Consider the following 20264-nt stretch of genomic DNA (forward strand, 5'->3'; position numbering starts at 1 on the left):
GGATGTGATTAATGGCCCTGCAAACTTGCATCAACACGATTCTAACGGTCGACTTTCCCACTCCAAACTGGTTCCCGACCGACCGGTAGCTGTCTGGAGTTGCCAGCTTCCAGATTGCAATAGCCACCCGCTTTTCCACCGTCAGGGCAGCTCTCAATCTTGTGTCCTTGCGCCGCAGGGTGGGGGCGAGCTCAGCACACAGTCCCATGAAAGTGGCTTTTCTCATACGAAAGTTCTGCAGCCACTGCTCGTCATCCCAGACTTCCATGACAATGTGATCCCAGCACTCACTGCTTGTTTCACGAGCCCAAAAGCGGCGTTCCATGGTGCTGAGCATTTCCGTTACCGCCACAAGCAATTTCATGTCACCCACATTAGGCAAATCCATATCATCGTTGGACTCCTCACTGTCACTTTGGAGCTGAAGGAATAGCTCAACTGCCAAACGTGATGTGCTGGCGACAGTCATCAGCAAAGTCCTCAGCAGCTCAGGCTCCATTTCACACAGAAAGCGTGCTGCACTCACAATGGCAAGAAACGTGGACGGCGAAACTGTGACTGCTGGGAAGTGAAGCGATGCACCACGGTGCGTTGGAACAGGAAGCGGAATGACCCACACACTTCCTTCCCCTTCCCACAATACTCAGCGCCAAAACGGCGCCAAAATGGGACGAGGTGCTCTGTGGGATAGCTGCCCACAATGCACCTCTCAGTATAGCGCTGCAAATGCTGCAAATGTGGCCACACTGCAGCGCTGGTAGCTGTCAGTGTGGCCACACTGCAGCGCTGGCCCTGCACAGCTGGACGACCAGCGCTGCAAACTACCAGCGCTGCAACTCGCCAGTATAGCCATACCCTCAGTCTTCTAGCTTGTAGAAATCCTTTTCAAACTTCTCCCAACTATCTCCAAATTGCACACACTTAACTAATCTTTATAGGTTGCTCAAAACAAAGCCCACAACTCATAGTAACCCCTAATGGGCTAACAATTTCCCTAGTAACAACAAAGAACTCATCATTTCTACTTATCAGCAAAAGCAACTCCCAGCAAGAAACTCTGTCTTAAATTTTTTCTAGTATTTTCTCCAGACTTGGGAAGTGCTGCAGCATTTTATCCTTTGACTGGGAGGACCTCATGTGACATTACACTCCATATGTTTTATGGAAATATGCTTGTGAGTGTAAATATGATGTAACTGGAATATGGTTTATGGAAAAGGTCTCTTGTAAGGTATCATAACAAAGATTATAACCTACTGAATATATTCCTCCTATTTGTATGTATATATCATTCTTGTTTCTGAAGCTAGAAATATGAAGTATAACTCTGAGGTCCTATTGTAATTACGCAACATGTGGGCCAGTGGTCCCCAACCTTTTTGGTGGCGGGCGCCAGCCGAAGGACCACTGCAGCGGTGGAGCACCCACCGAAATGCCAGTGAATTTTGGCAGCATTTCGGCGGGGATGCCTCTTGATGATGTCACTTGCCGTCGACAAGTGACATCATCAAGAGGTGTCCCCGCTGAAATTCGGGGGCGATGCCTCTCGATGACATCGCTTGCCAAGTGGCGTCAGCGAGAGGCATCCCCGCCGAAATTTGGGGGCGACGCCTCTCGATGACGTCACTTGTTGATGGCAAGCGGCGTCAGCGAGAGGTGTCGTCGCCGAAATTCAGGGGTGACGCCTCTTGATGACGTCACTTGTCGACGGCAAATGGCATCATCGAGAGGCGTCGCTGCCGAAATGCCGCTGCGGCATTTCGGCAGGTGCTCTCCCGGGGGCCATGGTGCCCGCGGGCACCGCGTTGGGGACCCCTGATGTGGGCTATTAATGGTGGTTTAGAATTTTGATAGCTCCCATTGACAAGGACAATTGATTGTAAATGGCTCTGTTCCTGTGTACTTCCTGTGTACTTGTGGGCCTGCCCAGAAAAGATGGAGTCTGGGGTCTCACAGGACATGTGATCATGTCACCTGATACTGGAATCCATCTTAAATCTGGTTCTTTTCCATTTAGAAGGAGAGGGGGCACCCAGAGAGACAAAAGATTTCCACCTTGTGCCAAAGCTATAAAAGGGGGTGGAACAGAACAAAGAGGGTTCCAGTCATGAGAAAAACCCTGCTTTCCACCTAAGATGTCTGCTGGAACTAACATAGACTGTACCAGGGGAAAGGATTGGGCCCAGACTAGGAAGGAGTCTAGTCTGTGAGAAAAGCTTATTGGAACATCTCTGAGGGTGAGATATTACCTGTAATCAGTTTCTTAATGTACTAGGCTTAGACTTGCGTGATTTTGCTTGGTGACTTACTTTGTTCTGTCTGTTACTTGAAATGACTTAAATCCTACTTTTTATAGTTAATAAAATCACTTTTGTTTATTAACAAACCCAGAGTAAGTGATTAATACCTGGGGGAGCAAACAGCTGTGCATATCTCTCTATCAGTGTTATGGAGGGCGGAGTTTACCCTGTATAAACTTTATACAGAGTAAAATGGATTTATTTGGGGTCTGGATCCCGCTGGGTATCTCGGTGCTGGAGACAGGTAAACCTGCTGAGCTGTTTTCAGTTTAGTCTGCAGGTTTGGGGGCATGGCCAAGACCCTGGGTCTGTGTTGCAGGCTAGCATGTCTGGCTCAACAAGACAGGGCTCTGGAGTCCCAAGCTGTCAGGGAAAACGGACTCAGAGGTAATGTAAGCATGTCAGGTGACAGTCCCAAGGGGGTCTCTGTGACTGAACCTGTCACACCACAGACCCAGTTTCAATTTGAATGCATTCACCGTATTGATCATATGTGATAAGTCTCTGTCCTTTCCCAACAGTTTGCTGTTCAGCTCATTCAATTTGGACGTTATGTCAGTAAGGAGGAACCTGAAGTCTAGCAGCCATGCATTGTCTGATAGCTCATTGCACAGTTCGTTCCTTGATTTTAGAAAAGTGATGATTTTTGGCATGTCGAAGAAAAACTCAGTTCTCGCTTTTTGTTTGGGTGCAGCAAAATCAAAATACTTTATTAAATACTCTAGTGAACACAAGAGGGAGAGAGTGTCAGGAACTGGGTTGCCCCTTGTCCTGGACGGATCTCTCTCAATTAGTAAACAATCATAACAATTTTTATACCTTCTTAACAGACAGTGGCTAGCAAACCTGGAGACAGTAGAAGTAAACATTTGCATTTGTTTATACATAAGCCTATTCGTTATCTTATTTGTCTGCAATACTAGAACAGAAAACAAGACTGCAATTCACAAGGCCGTAACGACTCTTCACACAATTCACTCTGTACCAGATATCTTATAGAATACAGGTCACATCTTAACTTCTGCTAATTAGCTAACATACATTAAGATCCCTTCAAACCTTTATTAATTAATTCTTGGCCTCCACACTCCCCCCTTTTGTACTTCTAGTACAACAAATACCTCAAATCTCAATTTGCATTAAACCATGGATTTCAGAGTCTACAGGAGACATGTCAACCTTAGGGGTTTTCATGGGATGTAATGACAATGCATGATTAGCATGAACATGAAAAGTAGTATTACTATCATTACGTCCTTTACAACAACAACAACAATAACATAATCCCACACCAACTAACAACACTACAAACAATAACATCCCCATAGGAATAAAATAATGGGGTTGTCGTACAGTTTTGGTAACAAAGCACAATACATCAAACTTAGTACATAAAGTAGACACTCTATAAGCTGTATGAAAGGCATTCTGCTCAGCATGATATATATTCTGAAGCATGTGAATTTGTCCTTGCAACTCAGAGATTCTGCGAACCTCTGGCAACAATGAAAGCAAATTCTGAAACCGATCAGGTACTATTCTAGTCCAATTAAAATATACCTGAAATCTAAGAGCTACATGTAACATTCCATCTGCAGGCCAATAAATGATATGAGTGCCTGCAGCAGTGGTAAGATTAATATGTATATCTCGTAATGTGGTGGTATTAACGTACACACAGCTATCATTAGCCTGAAAAAGCGGGTGTCCTGTAAGGGTAGTCCCTCGACCTTTACCCTCCCAGCAAATATTGTCATAAACAGTGACAACTTCCCCTGGCTTCAGTTTCCGTATACACTGAAGCTGTGGTGGTTCCAACGGCCAAAATGTCCATAAATTCCCTAACCCCATCCAAATATCAGCTGTTATCCCAGGAGCACTAACTAAAAATCGATTAGGAGAATCAGGTGGCCTGACCTCCCAGATATCTCGGTGAATCACCCAATCCCACATGCATCCTCCCCATGGACCCGGCAGGATTCGGTATGTGGGAGCCCACACCCCCTTAACCGGTCCATATGCTTGGAAGGAGCACTGTGAACGTCCACACTTCCATCCAGAAAGTCTCCAAGTATGTCTCCATGGCCACAGATCAGATGGTACTCCTGACGTGTCTGTAAGGGCAGTGGGCCAAGCTTGGTGCACTAGATCATTCCGAATGGCCATCAGCTGGTCATTCAGGAAATCCTGAATTTCCGAACATGCTAGATCCCACTGCAATGCCTTCCCAGCCTCAGTGATATTCAGTACCATCTCACTCAATAAAGTCTGGGTCACAGAACTAAGGGCGGAAATGACATGTAACTCACCCACCCCAGTTTGCACTTGTGTCAGCTGTGCCCCAGAAATCAGGCCAGTGGCCTTCTCTAATTGGCCCAATTTCTCATCATGTTCCTGGGTCTTAAAAATATTCCAAACAGCAGCTGCAGAATTGGCCCCATCCCACAAGGATCCGGCCAGATCCCTCTTCTTTCTAGAGGAAATAACCCAGGCCCTCTGTTGTGCTAATCTAATGGCAGCCCCTTGTGAACAATTTGGATATGTAGAGGTGATCTGAAAACTAGATAAAGGCAATGTAAACTTCACAGTCCCTAGTGTAGTGTTAAGTACAGTCCACCGATATTCTGGCACATTTCCCCTCAGTGTAGGTCTATACCACATCTGCTGGTTGTAGACCTGCATATATTTCCGAGAGGCATTAATATCAATAGCATAAGAGGGAGTGTATTGCAATAAAGTACAGGTCACATTATCAGTCACTGGAATGGTCTCAATACAGGTAAAATTTCCAGTAGCAGAACAAACTCTTTGGGTAGTCGTTTGATTATTCACTAATTGGGTAACCAAATAACAATAAGGGCCTCTTGCAGGTAACATAGCACAAATTCCAGGAATAACCATCATATCTACTTCACTATGGAACCCATCAATTTCATTTATAAAGTCTTGGGGCTGATGTGCAGTAATATTATGGATCCCTATTTCCACTGATCCATTTGTTTTCCACTCAATGGTTCTCTCATATGAATTCTGTTGAACTTTAAAAAATAGGCTTTCTGAGCAATATTCTAATAAATCACTAAGATGGGAAGGTCTGGGCCAATGAATCTCATTAGAATATACAATTTCGTTTACATCTGGATAAAATACAGAAGTGATGGCCAGGGTTGAGGGGCTAGTGGGGGTAACCTTCGTGGTAGCAAGGTGCTTTTGGTAGTCATCATCTGAAAGCCAATTAGGGAGGGCAGTACATCCCCAGGGTACTTGTCCATAAGCACAGAGCCCTGCCCCTGGAAGAAATCCCTGCCCCTGGAAGAAATCCAAGCCACCATTCAACCCCACATGCCCAAGCACGCTCCCCATTTCTCTGGTCAGGTGTCAGCTAGGCTAGGTGAACTTCTTAACCCTTTACAGGTAAAAGAGGCATTAACCCTTAACTATCTGTTTATGACACCCCCCCAGGGATCTGTACTAGGATCACTCCTATTCAACATATTCATACATGATCTGGCAAAAGGAGTAGAGAGTTAGGTGGCAAAACCTGCAGATGATACAAAACTACACAACATCGTTAAGTCCAAACCAGACTGCAAAGAGTTACAAAGGGATCTCACGAAACTGGGTGACTGGGCAACAAAATGGCAGATGCAATTCAGTGTTGATAAATGCAATTTAATGCACATTAGAAAACAATCCCAACTATACATATAAAATGTTGGGGTCTGGTTACCACTCAAAAAAGAGATCTTGGAGTCATCGTGGATAGTTCTCTGAAAACATCCACGCAATGTGCAGCAGCAGTCAAAAAAGCTAACAGAATGTTGTGAATCATTAAGAAATGGATAGATAAGAAGTCAGGAAATACCATATTGCCTCTATATAAATCCATTGTACACCCACATATTGAATACTGCGTGCAGATGTGGTCACCCCATCTAAAATAAAATAAAATATGGAATTGGAAAAGGTTCAAAAAGGGCAACAAAAATAATGACGGGTATGGAGTAGGTTCTGGGTGAGGAGAGATTAAAAAGACACAGACTTTTCAGATGGAAAAAGCTATGATTAAGGTGGAAAATGTTAGAGAGCTATAAAGTCATGACTGGTGTGGAAAAAGTAAATAAGGAAGTGTTATTTACTCTGTCACATAACACAAGAATTAGGGGTCACCCAATTAAATTAATAGGCAGCAGGTTTAAAACAAACAAAAGGAAGTATTTCTTCACACAACACACAGTCAACCCGTGGAACTCCATCAATGGCTATTAGCCAGGATGAGCAGGGATGGTGTCCCTAGCCTCTGTTTGCCAGAATCTGGGACTGGGCCACAGGGGATGCATCATTTGTGGATTCCCTGTTCCGTTCATTCCCTCTGGGGCACCTGGCATTGGCCACTGTCGGAAGAGAGCATACTGGGCTAGATGGACCTTTGGTCTGACAGTAGGGCTGTTCTCATGTTATATATGTTCTTATATCCCTCATGACAAATAGCTGACCTGTCCTATTTAGAGTAGCAGCCATGTTAGTCTTATGCTCAAATAAATTTGTTAGTCTCTAAGGTGCCACAAGTACTCCTGTTCTTTTTGAGCTGTCCTATGCAACTTGCTCTAGTGGACAGGGGTTCACACATCCATGCTGATCCTCCTGTACCTCTTTGCATTGTTTGACACTGTTAACAATGAGATACTGCTGTCACACCTGAGGGGCAGGAGGAGTCCAGAGGGATTCACTAAAATGGTCTGAATCCTTCTTGGAGGGATGCACCCAATTAGTGAGGATGGAAAACTGCACCTCCAGCACTAGACCCATCCCTGGTTGATTCCCACAAAGATCAATTCTCTCTATGGGGGTTTTCAACATCTCCATGCAGCCTCTATCAGAACTTCTCCCACAACATGAACTCAAACACCAGCAATGTGCAGGTGGCACTGAGCTCCTCCCTCTCCTTCCCACTTGACCACACCACTATTGCCAAGATGGCCTTGTTCTTGGATGGAACAGCTGGCTAAAGACAGAGGTGATGCTCGTGCACAGAACTAAATATTTTGAAGAGTTGGCAGCTACGATGCAGCCTTCTTTGGCTGAAGGTTCACACCCACACCTGGACAATTCAGTCCACAGTCTAGAGGGCTCTTGAATGCCGTGCTGATGCTGAGCTCTCTGATAGCAGCGTCTGTGAGCTGTGCTTTCTACCATCTTTGGTTGACTGGGAGACTCCGTCCCACCCTGGTGGATAATGAGCTGGCTTTAGTTACATAGACCTTAGTCACTCCTGTCTAGACTATAGAATGGAATACACCTGGGCAGGATATCTTCGGTGCTTACGAAACTCCAATTGGTACCAAAGGCTGCAGAGTCTCCTCAGCAGCACAGATTACTGCGAGCACATCAGACCTGTTCTCTACGCTCCACACTGGTTTCCCAGAGAATGTCAAGTTCAAGCTCTTGCTCCTTACCTTCAATGTACCCAAAGGCCTTGGGACTGACAGATCCTAAGTTCAAGCAACTGCACTTCTCTGGCACAATGGGACTCTCGACAGCAGGGGTAAAGCTTGTCAGTGCAGGAGACAGAACTTTCTCGGGGGGGGGAAGGGAGGAGGGCAGTGCAACTCTGCCCCAGGACCTCAGTGAACTCAGCCTCTTCATGAGGAAATGGTTATGGAGTGACGTGATTGCATTCTATCAGCACTTATAAATGGAAACAGACATTTGATAAAGTGGGCTTTTAAAACTAGAAGGTAAAGGTCTAACAAGAGTCAGTGGCTGGGCATTGAACCTAGACAAATTGAAATGAGAGACAAAGTGGAATTTTTCAACACTGAGGATAATTGACCATTGAAACAATTTAGCAAGTATTGTGGTGTGTCTCCATCACTGGCCACGTTTCAATCAAGATGAAATGTTTTTTCCTCAAATATCTGCTCTAGTTCAAACAGGAATTAATCTAGGGCAGTCCTACGGCCTGTGCAATCCAGGAGGTCAGAGCAGGGTCCCTCCTGGCCATATAATCTACACATTTATCTGGAGTGCCCTGCAAGGACAATATTTGTGTGAGCCTCTGTCTGGGTCCTTGTCACACCCTGGGTGCCATATTTTGGGTCTGGGCAGGTTGAAAGGAACACAGGAAATTCAAAGTTCAACGATACCTGTGTTAGGTAAAAAGCAAGTCCTTACTCACCTCTCCAGCACCCGAGTTCGTGCGGAGTTGGTATGGGGCTCACAATCTGTCAGAGACCAGACACCAATTCGTTGATCAACGGGCTCACACTATCCTTAGCTTAAAAGGCTTCGGAGTAAGTGTGGCAAGTTTATTAGGGGTGAGCATCAATATTTATACACAGAAGTAAACAAAGTGATTAACAGATCATAATGGTCATGCATAATCAAACAAGATTCTACAGGATAAAACAGGTTAAAATGTAAATTTAAAAAGACAAAAGGGGAGATGGCTACTTAAGGGGAGGGGGGGTGTCATGAGTAGTTCGCAGGTCAGAGCTTTGATTAAAAGTTTCAGACAGAGACATCAAGTCTGGGTTAAGTTTAAGCTCATCAAAAGTTCAGACTCAACATTCCTCCATTTGTAGCTTTGGGATAACTATTTAACAAAAGCTACACCCCATTTTAAGGAGCCACGGGCCGCTTGGCAATTTCAGCCTGGGCCAACTCGAAGAGAGTAAGGCCTTTGGCTGAAGTAGGAAAAGAATAAACTGACCCACATGAGTCTATGAGGGAGGGGACACACTGAATACAGCAACACAGTATTATAAGGATTACTATGGCCCCAACAATACCCACCAAGAGTTTTTTAACCCACCCAAATCCAGGCAGCCAATTCCATAAGGCTCCCCACCAATCATAAGGTGGCTGGCCAGAGGAGTAGTTCTTAGCCATTTCCCTTAGATGTTTGGTACGTTGAAAGGTGTCAGGGTAGGTGTCATTTACAAAAACACAGCATTCTTCATTTATGAGGGCACAAGTTCCTCCCTGGGCTGCTAACATTATGTCTAAAGCCATTCGGTTTTGCAAAGCTAACTGGCGCAGTTGGGACATTTCCCCGGCCTGATTCTCAAATAGGGTCGCAGTTTCATTGGTTAAAGATTCTAGTAGTCCCTGTAGACGGATGACACCACCCCTCAAGCTAATGAGACCAGCCCACCGCTGCCACGACAAACCATCACGGATATTAATATCTCTGAAGGTTTCACGGATGTTACGAACGTGGGGAAAATGGGGGGGGGTGAGGGAGATGCGAGAAGGCGGTGTGAGCCACGCTAAATAACATGACCCTGCCCAATCAGGGGAGAGAAAGTAATAAGCTTTGGGCCCGCACATCCAGTATGTTCCATACATTGCGTTTCGGGTATTCCATTTCTCAAAGTAGGAGGTAACCCACCACCCGTTGGACCACTGTTCCCCTGGTAACGCAGAGGGGTCGTTGTGCGAACTGCAGAGGCACAATTTGGTAGTGGTGTTTTCAAAGTGCAGTGTAGTACTGCTTGAGCAGTTGTAGAAGGCAATCATATATCCCTTAACAATTAGTTGGACACCCTCGTGATCTGAGCAGGGCTTCTTAAAAGCTGACTCTGAAGGCTTGCCCACCCATGAAAAAGTTGGATCGGGGTGAGGGATCCACATATGGGATAAGTGGGATGCGCAAGGCTTGAAGCCAAGATTTTTACTAAAGGCGGTGCCATTAAAATACATGTTGCATTTACTTGTTCCCACAAAAGTTGACCCCTTTTCTTTAACAAAACACAGTGATCCTGTCTGATTGGTTACCCTGAGATATCTGTTAATTGGCACTCCTGTTTTGCCCCATGTAAGATTGTGTTGGACTGGATCTTTTACTCTAGCCGGTGGCATCCAAGTCATATTAGCAGTGGTCAGGGGAATGGGTGTGAAGGGGAGTCCCTGTTCTGCATTTACTGGAAATTGAGTACATACCCAGCAATTACTTCTATTTCCTAAAATACGAGTTTTAACCTCGTGGGAATATCTAATAAAAGCATTATCTTCATAAGCAGAAAATAAACTAAAAAGGCATAATAAAAAACATACAGTTGTCAGAATAAAAGGTCCTCTCATTTTTTCCGAGTCAATTTAAGTCTGATGTCTGAAAGAGGTAAGCTGGTCCACTGGTCAGAGGCAGTGTCTTCAGTGGTGGCAAGAGCTGTTGGTCCGTCACTGTGGTCCACTACGGCTGGCTTGACGTGGGAGTGGTGGATCCAGGATTTGCGTCCTTCCAGGAACACTGCAGTCTGGGTTGTTAAAAGAACCTGGTGGGGTCCAGTAAACCTCGGCTGGAGGGTGTCGCCACGAATGAACTTTTTGGCCCAGACGAAGTCCCCTGGTTGGAACGGGTGGATCTGTTCTTCTAGTGGCACGGTCTGGGAAAACTGCGAGGCTTTCCAAAGGGTACGGAGGCGAGCCTGTAGGGAGAGAAACTGGCACGCGGTCATATGATCCCCTCCCAATAGTGAAACATCAGCACGTGGTAGTGCCCCGCCTTTGAAAGGGGGGTGTCCATAGAGCAGTTCAAAGGGGGATAATCCCAATACTCGGGTTGGGCGAGTACGAAGGTGAAACAGGACCAAGGGAAGTACCTGAGGCCACTTTAACCCTGTTTCCTGACAGTATTTAGCTAATGTAAGCTTAAGCTCCCTATTCATACGCTCAACTTTCCCGCTAGACTGGGGGTGGTAGGGTGTATGAAAGGAGTGTGAAATGCCCAGTCCTTGTTCTAAACGGCCAAGGACATGACCAGTAAAGTGGGGTCCACGATCTGAGTCAAGCATGAGAGGGATGCCAAAACGGGGTACAATGTCTCTAAGGAGGATCTTCGCCACTGTGGCAGCAGTACAATTAGCAGTAGGAAAAGCTTCGACCCATGAAGTCAGAGGGCAAACCAAAACAAGGAGGTGCTTTTTCCCAAAAGCCTTTGGCATATCTGCAAAGTCAATTTGAAGATGTTGAAATGGAACAGCGGGCGGAGGTCTTCCACCCTTAATTTTGTTAAGAGGCGGAGCAGGTCCATTACGCTGACGTGTGCTGCATGCTTTCACTATTGACAGGCAGTAGGGTTGAATGCCTGGAGCATACCAAAAGCGAGCGATGGTGTCCACAAGGGTGTGTGTGCCGTAGTGACCCCCCTTATCATGGTGCCAGCGAACTGCCACGGGGTATGTGGAGCGAGGGAGGCAGGCTCGGCCATCCGGCATAAGCCAGGTCCCTTTGACCAGAGTGGCTCCGAGGCTCTCCCACGACTGTAGTTCAGCAGCGGGTACCGGTACGGGGTGCGGTGGAGTAAAGGAGGAGGTTGCAATAGCCAACGTGGGCATGGCTAAGGGTAAGACGGCAGCCGTCTTGGCGGAGGCGTCAGCCAGGGCATTCCCACGGGTGACGGGGCTATCATCTTTAGTATGGGCCCGGCAGTGAACTACAGCCAGGACCGAGGGTTCTTGGAGGGCGTCCAAAAGCTTGTGGATGAGGGGGAGGTGCTGAATGGGTTTACCGGCAGCTGTCTGGAAACCTCGAAACTTCCAGAGGTGGATGTGACAATGCACAACTCCAAAAGCATACTTGCTATCAGTAAAAATGGTAACGGTCTTACCAGCGACCAACTGGCAAGCTCGGGCCAGGGCATAGAGTTCGGCGGCTTGGGCTCCCCAGTTGCCTGGCAGTGAGGCGGCCTCTTGAATGTCCCATTCAGAGGTGACTGCATAACCGGTGAAACGCTTGCCATCAACATAGAAGGAGCTTCCGTCCGAGAAGAGGATGCAATCAGGGTTGTCTAGTGGCACGTCAAACAGGTTGTTCCTTATCTGTAAGATGCTATGAACTACTTCCACACAGTCGTGCTGATCCTGGAGGACTGGCAGGTCAGGAAGCAAGGTAGCTGGATTAAGGGGCCCACACCTTTCAAAAATTAGGTTAGTGTCTTCTAGGAGTTCGGCCTCTAGCTGCTGCTGACGATGGGCCGAAAAGACTTGGGTCGTGCCCTTACGCAGAAGGGCTGACAAGGCATGAGAGGTCCAGACCGTGGTAAAATGACCCAGGGTCAGGCTCTTTGCCTTTGTGATCAGCAGGGCAGCTGCTGCCAGAGTCCGGGTGCAGGATGGGGTTCCCTGAGCGACAGGGTCGATCTGCTGAGAGTAAAAAGCAAGCGGGAAATGGTGGGGCCCGCTCAGCTGGGTAAGGACGCCACTAGCAATTCCGCCCCTCTCGTGGACAAAAAGGTGAAAGGGTTTGCTGTAATTGGGGGGGCGGAGAGACATGGAGGAGGCCACATTGTCCTTGAGTAACTGAAAGGCTTGGATTGTGTCTGGGGACTACTGCAAAGGGTCAGGAGCAAGGTTAGCAGTGAGTCGGTGGAGCAGTTTGCTTAACTCCCCGCAGGACGGCAACCAGGGGCAACAGAAGCCAATTAATCCTAAGAAACCTCGAAGTTGTTTCTTGGTGTTTGGCAGAGGGCAGTTTTGGATAGTCTTTATGCGGATCGGGTCCATTTGTCTCCCCTCTGGGGTTAACAGGAAGCCCAGATATCGGACCTTCTGTGAGACCCACTGAATCTTGTTAGGGTCTACCTTGTGGCCTCTGGTGTGTAGGTATAATAAAAGTGCCTTACCATCGATGCGGAGGGCGGCTTCTTCGCGGTTACCTAATAGGATGTCATCTACGTATAGGACTAACGTGGATCCCTGCGGACTGGTGAAGCCTTCCAAGTCGTGGCGGAGGCATTGGCTGAAAATCGTGGGGCTGTCTCTGTAGCCTTGAGGAAGTCATTGCCAGACATAACTTTGTCCCTCCCAGGTGAAACCAAAGAGATACTGAGAGTCTGGGTGCACAGGAATGCTAAAAAAAGCTGATTTTAAGTCAATAACAGTGAACCACTCAGCATCCCAGGGGATCTGGCTGATGATAGTAGCTGGATCAGGAACTACTGCATGAAGAGGGACCACATACTGATTAACAACCCGTAGATCCTGTACAAAGCGCCAACGAATAGGGTCTCCGTCCTTTTTAGGATGCTTTTTGACAGGCAGTATAGGGGTGTTACAGGGAGTGCGCTGAGGGCGGACTAACTTTTGTGCAATGAATCCCTCGATAATGGGGCGGATGCCCTCCCGGGCTTCCAGCGACAGGGGGTATTGAGGGACTGACGGGGGGGTTAAGGAGGGCTTCACTTGAATCCTTACTGGCTCTGCCGAAAGGAGCAGGCCAACATCAGTGTCAGAAATTCCCCAGAGGGTTAAAGGCAAGTCAGTGAGGTCAGGGGAGAGAGAGGGGGGGTTTCCCAATTACCCTGAGTTGGGACCGAATCTCCTAACACGGTCATCAATAATCCTACCCCTTCAGGAGTGCAGGTTAAAGTAGCCTCAAGCTTACAGAGTAAATCCCGGCCCATCAAAGGGATCGGACAAGCTGGGGAAAAAAGAAAACGGTGAGAAAAACATTTATCAGCATAAATAACATTTAGAGGTAAAGTGAGTCCCAGAGACTGTGGGTTGCCCTCCACCCCAGTTGCAGTTTTAACCTCAGAGGACAGCCAGGGAGAGGGGGCATGATTTAAAAGAGAGAAAGTAGCTCCAGTATCAATGAGGAAAGAGACAGGCAGTCCTTGGACTGAAAGGGTTAGACGAGGCTCTTTGCTGGGAGGGGAGAAAGTGAGGAAGGAGCCGGCTAAAGACATTAAGGAAATAAGACCATCACATTGTTTGCCTTCGCCCCCGGGGTACCGTCATTGAGAAGGCTGAGTTTGCTGCAGCTGCTGCTGTTGCCCGTAGTTGATCCAGGCCTGAGGAACGGGCTGGGCTGGTGGTGCAGGGGTGTATTTGTCCCTGGTGTAAGTATCTGTGGATGCGACCGGACCCTCTGGGCGTCCCCAGGGGCATTCACGTTTAAAGTGACCGGGCTGTCCGCACTGAAAACAATTTCCTGGTGGTTGGGGTTGCCAGGACCCTCTTCCCCGAGCACCCTGAAATCCCCTGCCATGGCCACGGCCTCTGCCTCGAATACCGCCGCGAAAAGCTAAAGCCATCAACCTATATTCTTCCTTTTTCTCTTTCTTTTTACTACTTTCCCTTTCTTTCTCCCATGCAAAACTCCTCCCGAGGTGTGCCCTTCCATTTCCTCCTTATCCCTCTGCAGAGATTCCAATCTGGAGTCCTGCTTCTCCCCTCTGCGCTCTGGAGAGAGTCCCCCTGTGGAGGAATAGGGGCAGGTGCAGTGGGGACCAACTGACGAGTCAAAACACGCCGTGGTTTATACTCTTCATCGAAATAACATGGAGGGGATTCACTCTCGGGAGAATACCTGACTGCCATAATTTTTAAAGATTTCCACAGCTCTGCTGCTGTGTCCCAACAAAACCAGTAACATAACTGTCCCGGATGGTCTTTTTCGATCTGGCTCCTTACTCCTCTTAAGGCAGCCTGTTCGAAAGAGCCATACGAAGGCCACCTCATCTCCGGGTCGGCCAATACCGCGGTATACCCAGTCCAATTTCTTGCACACAGTGTGTACAACTTCCTCCTAGACATTCCTGTCTGTACTGGGAGTTTCCCTTCGTTCCATAACTTATTTACAATCCCCAGTGGACTCTCAAGAGGCACGCTAGTCCCTTGACCCATGGTGTCTGACAGGAGCCCTCCAACTGGCGTTTATCCTGCTGTCCAGTACACGACCCCTCAATATTGAATTGGCTGGGAGAAATCTCCCGTGGCGCCTGCCAATTCGTATATGAGTGGTCTGACCACTGGACAGAGGCACCGCACCAGAAGGATATCCCGGACGAGCCCCCAAATTGTTAGGTAAAAAGCAAGTCCTTACTCACCTCTCCAGCACCCGAGTTCGTGCGGAGTTGGTATGGGGCTCACAATCTGTCAGAGACCAGACACCAATTCGTTGATCAACGGGCTCACACTATCCTTAGCTTAAAAGGCTTCGGAGTAAGTGTGGCAAGTTTATTAGGGGTGAGCATCAATATTTATACACAGAAGTAAACAAAGTGATTAACAGATCATAATGGTTATGCATAATCAAACAAGATTCTACAGGATAAAACAGGTTAAAATGTAAATTTAAAAAGACAAAAGGGGAGATGGCTACTTAAGGGGAGGAGGGGTGTCATGAGTAGTTCGCAGGTCAGAGCTTTGATTAAAAGTTTCAGACAGAGACATCAAGTCTGGGTTAAGTTTAAGCTCATCAAAAGTTCAGACTCAACACCTGCTACTCAATGTTACTGGTAGGAAATGGACCAGACTCCCTGTCATTCGTTGTGTATCCCTACGTCTCTCTACATAACACTCCCAGCGTCCTTCAGGGCACGAACCAACCCGTTGTGTGTCTGCTGCTTTGTATCTATCATTCCAGGTGCACTGAATTTAGGCTGAACTCCTGCTCTCACCCCACCCGCCTGAGCACTGTTGCAGGTTGGGCTCATTAGCTCCAGTTCAGTTAGGAATTCGTCAAAGGATTCACCTTCGTTTTCTCTTCTAAGGTGAAACTTTCACCTTTCAAATGTTTTGCTCTTTTGCGCTACACAAGGCGCTTCACATTTCTGTAAAGTGTGTAATAACCTGCTCCCTCTGCCCCACTGGGGCTATATCTACACTACACACCTCACAGCAGCACAAATGTACTGCTGCAGCTGCACCCTGCAAGGTCTGCTGTGTAGCCACTCTACGCTGACAGGATAGAGCTCCCCGCCATCATAATTAAACCACCCCTACTTTGCAGCAGGAGCTGTGTCGGATGGAGAGCGTCTCCTGCCAACGTGGGGCTGTCCACACCGGCGCTGTTGTTGGTGAAACTTTTGTCGGTCGGGGTGTGTTTTTTTTCATAACCCTGACAGAGAATAGTTTTATTGACAAAAAGGTTAGTGTAGATAAAGCCCAAGTTCCATGCTAATAAAGCCACCCCCTGATCAAGTCCTGACATGTTTAAAAGGATTGCTATTGTCTTCTGGTCTCCTTTCTCACCAAACCCAGCTGCTTGCATAGATATATCTCAAAACTCTGCCTAAATCTCTTCCCGGAGTCTGCTGAACTACCCAAGAATTTCAACTCCTTGGGGGTTTCAGTTGTTCCATCTCCAGAATGGATCCTTTGTTGTTCCCCACAGCCCTGTTATCTCTGCCTTCTCCTCTGGTCTCCCCTCCGGTACCAGGGTTTGTCTTGGGAATTCATGAAAAGGAGCCACAGTCTGCACTCAAAGAAGGGAGGTGTGATTAGAACTAAAGCAGAGTTACAAAAGGTAACGGAGAGCCACCCGCTCCCAGGTGTGTGTCTGCTGCATCCGCCACCCAAAGGCCTATTCTCGCTAGCCCCAATCTAGTTCCCCCGAACATGTGCTCTGCTCTTGAACGCCCGGGACATACTTCTAACAGTCTGTGACATTATTGACGTTAACTGGGACCATATAAATCATAGTTGCAAGCAAAGTCCTGTAGTGGCACCAAGTCTTGTATAAAGTGGGTGAAAAAAGGTGTCTAAGACAAGGCTATGGTTTGCTGGTTATAATTATGCTGTCTGTGTGCATGTATCATTTTTGTATTTAAAGTTATAAATATTGGCTCTATACTGTCTGTAGTTCAAACTTGTGCTATGCTTCTGGGTGACACCCCAGACAAGTTGGTGTCAGCTCTGCCTAGCCTGCTTGATGGCTCATTAAGGACCATCAGCTAACAACTGACCCATTGAGAGAAGGCAGATACGCCTTATGACTCAGCAAGTTATGCAGGGACCTTCCTATGGAGAGAATTCTAAGGTTTTTCATACCATGTGCTGGAGAGCTTGTCTTTGGGACAAAGAAAGCAGAGACCACATGGCAAGAGACTATAAAAAGCTGTTGCAGCTCTTCCATCTTGTCTTCAATCCTGCTTTTGACCTCTGGCGGGACTTTGCTACAAACTGAAGCTCTAAACAAAGGACTGAAAGACCCATCCCAGCTGGGCATGTTCCAGAGACTTGATTTCAACCTGCAGTTTATTCCATCACTGCTGCAAGCCTGAACCAAGAATTTTGCCATTACTGTATGTAATCGATTCCATTTAACCAATTCTAACTCTCATCTCTATCTTTTTCCTTTTATGAATAAACCTTTAGATTTTAGATTCTAAAGGCTTGGCAACAGCGTGATTTGTGGGTAAGATCTGATTTGCATATTGACCTGGGTCCGGGGCTTGGTCCTTTGGCATCAGGAGAAACTTTTTTTGTTTTACTGGGGTGTTGGTTTTCATAACCATTTGTCCCCATAACAAGTGGGACTGGTGGTGATACTGGGAAACTGGAATGTCTGAGGGAATTGCTTGTGTGATTTATGGTTAACCAGTGGGGTAAAACCAAAGTCATCTCTGGCTGGCTGGTTTGGTTTGCCTTAGAGGTGGAAAATCCCCAGCCTTGGGGAATTCTGATTTGGGGTCCATAGGAATGGACTTGTCCAACAGGTACATTCCTAGGGGTTAAAGCAAAGAAACAGTGAAAGTATATGGCAATAAAGATTGTCCGCTTTATGTCTTAAGGCAGGCACTGGTCCCTGGGAAGGGAGGTGGAAGGATGCCATATCTTATGCTGACATGTGCCAACTTTTCATAAACTCACGGCTGCATCTGTGGGAAGAACGTTCCCTACAGAAGAGACTGACACAATAGGAACAAGGATCCTTTGTTCAATCTGAAACATTGGATGAAACATAATTATTGTTATTGCTTCAACATCTGGCATTTCTACAGACCAAGCATACCTTAGCAAAGGCATGTTATCTTGTTTACCCCAGCTTTCTCTTAGCTAATCACTGTTTGCTAGGCCTCTGGTCTCCTGACCAAACTCTGGACTTTGGCTCTGGAAAAGAGCTGGCACAATCCATATACCAGGTTGTTGTATAAAATGCACATGGATTTTAACCCGTCACTGACCAATGTCAAGTGCCCCAGAGGGACTGAACCTAACAGACAATGATCAAGTGATCTCTCTGCCATCCATCTCCACCCTCTGACAAACAGAGACTAGGGACACAATTCCTTACCCATCCTGGCTAATAGCCATGAATGGACTTACCCTCCATGAATGTATCTGTTTCCTAGAGACTGTAAAAGCAGCAAAGAGTCCTGTGGCACCTTATAAAATAACAGACGTTTTGGAGCATGAGCTTTCGTGGGTGAATACCCACTTTGTCGGATGCACGTAGTGGAAATCTCCAGGGGCAGGTATATATATGCAAGCAAGAAGCAGGCTACAGATAACGAGGTTAGTTCAATCAGGGAGGATGAGGCCCTCTTCTAGCAGCTGAGGTGTGAAAACCAAGGGAGGAGAAACTGGTTCTGTAGTTGGCTAGCCATTCACAGTCTTCGTTTAATGCTGAGCTGATGGTGTCAAATTTGCAGATAAACTGAAGCTCAGCAGTTTCTCTTTGGAGTCTGGTCCTGAAGTTTTTTTGCTGCAGGATGGCCACCTTAAGATCTGCTATTGTGTGGCCAGGGAGGTTGAAGTGTTCTCCTACAGGTTTTTGTATATTGCCATTCCTAATATCTGATTTGTGTCCATTTATCCTTTTCTGTAGAGACTGTCCAGTTTGGCTGATGTACGTGGCAGAGGGGCATTGCTGGCATATGATGGCGTATATTACATTGGTGGACATGCAGGTGAATGAACCAGTGATGGTGTGGCAGATCTGGTTAGGTCCTGTGATGGTGTCGCTGGTGTAGATATGTGGGAAGAGTTGCAATCGAGGTTTGTTGCATGGATTGGTTCCTGAGTTAGTTACTATGGTGTGGTGTGCAGTTACTAGTGAGAATATGCTTCAGGTTGGCAGGTTGTCTGTGGGCGAGGACTGGCCTGCCACCCAAAGCCTGTGAAAGTGTGGGATCATTGTCCAGGATGGGTTGTAGATCCAGGATGAGGTGTTTTCACACCTCAGCTGCTAGAAGAGGGCCTCATCCTCCCTGATTGAACTAACCTCGTTATCTGTAGCCTGCTTCTTGCTTGCATATATATACCTGCCCCTGGAGATTTCCACTACATGCAACTGACGCAGTGGGTATTCACCCACAAAAGCTCATGCTCCAAAACGTGTTAGTCTATAAGGTGCCACAGGATTCTTTGCTGCTTTTACAGATCCAGACTAAAACGGCTACCTCTCTGATACTTTCCTAGAGACTGGCTCCAGTGGGGGTGGGGGGGGCATTAGCACCTTGCTGGCATATGTGGCTCCGTGCCTGGTGTGCTGGCTTTGTGGGTCCCCTTCCCAGGTGCCCACCTCTCCCAGTCACTGTGCAGGGAGCCCAGGCACCGAGCTCCGCTTCATGGAGCCCAGGGATCGAAGTGACTGACAGCGCCATGCTGCATCGCTCTACCCCAGAGACTTTGTGGGTCCAGCCGCAGGGACTTGCTCAGGATCACCCAGGATGGACCTGTCTGAAGCAGGAATTGAACCCAGGCCTCTTGAGTGTCAGGCCTGTGCCCCGCCACTGGGTCCCCCATGCTTGATTCCTTCCTAAGGGGGCTCCTACCTTATGAGCCTTGTTCCCCTCCTACCTTGTGAGCCTTGTTCCCCTCTGTTAACAATACAGCTGAGGCCATCTCCCCATCACACCCAGCTCCTCTGCACACCCACGGCCGGCCGGGCAGCCGCCCCGCACCCACCTGTCCCGTCTTGTCCCAGGTTAGCCCCACTCCTGCGAGGCGCAGCATGTAGGGACATAGCTGTGCCCACAGCTCACCACAGGATCGGGGCCTAAGCCTGTGGGGCAGGAGATGACTTGTATGCCATGTCTGCCCAGCACAGGGCACCCTGCTCCAGGATGGGGCTGACGGGCCTGAATGCAGTTCGAAGGATGCTAATTATAGCTCAGCTTCTGCTCGTTATCATTAATTATCTCACAGCTGCAGTTGAGATCAGAGCTCCCTTGTGCCAGGCGCTGCCCAGACACAGTGTGAGAGACAGGCGCTGCCCCAGCTAGAATCAGGG

Source organism: Mauremys mutica, chromosome 11 (genome assembly GCF_020497125.1).
Source record: "Mauremys mutica isolate MM-2020 ecotype Southern chromosome 11, ASM2049712v1, whole genome shotgun sequence".
NCBI classification, from domain to species: domain Eukaryota; kingdom Metazoa; phylum Chordata; order Testudines; family Geoemydidae; genus Mauremys; species Mauremys mutica.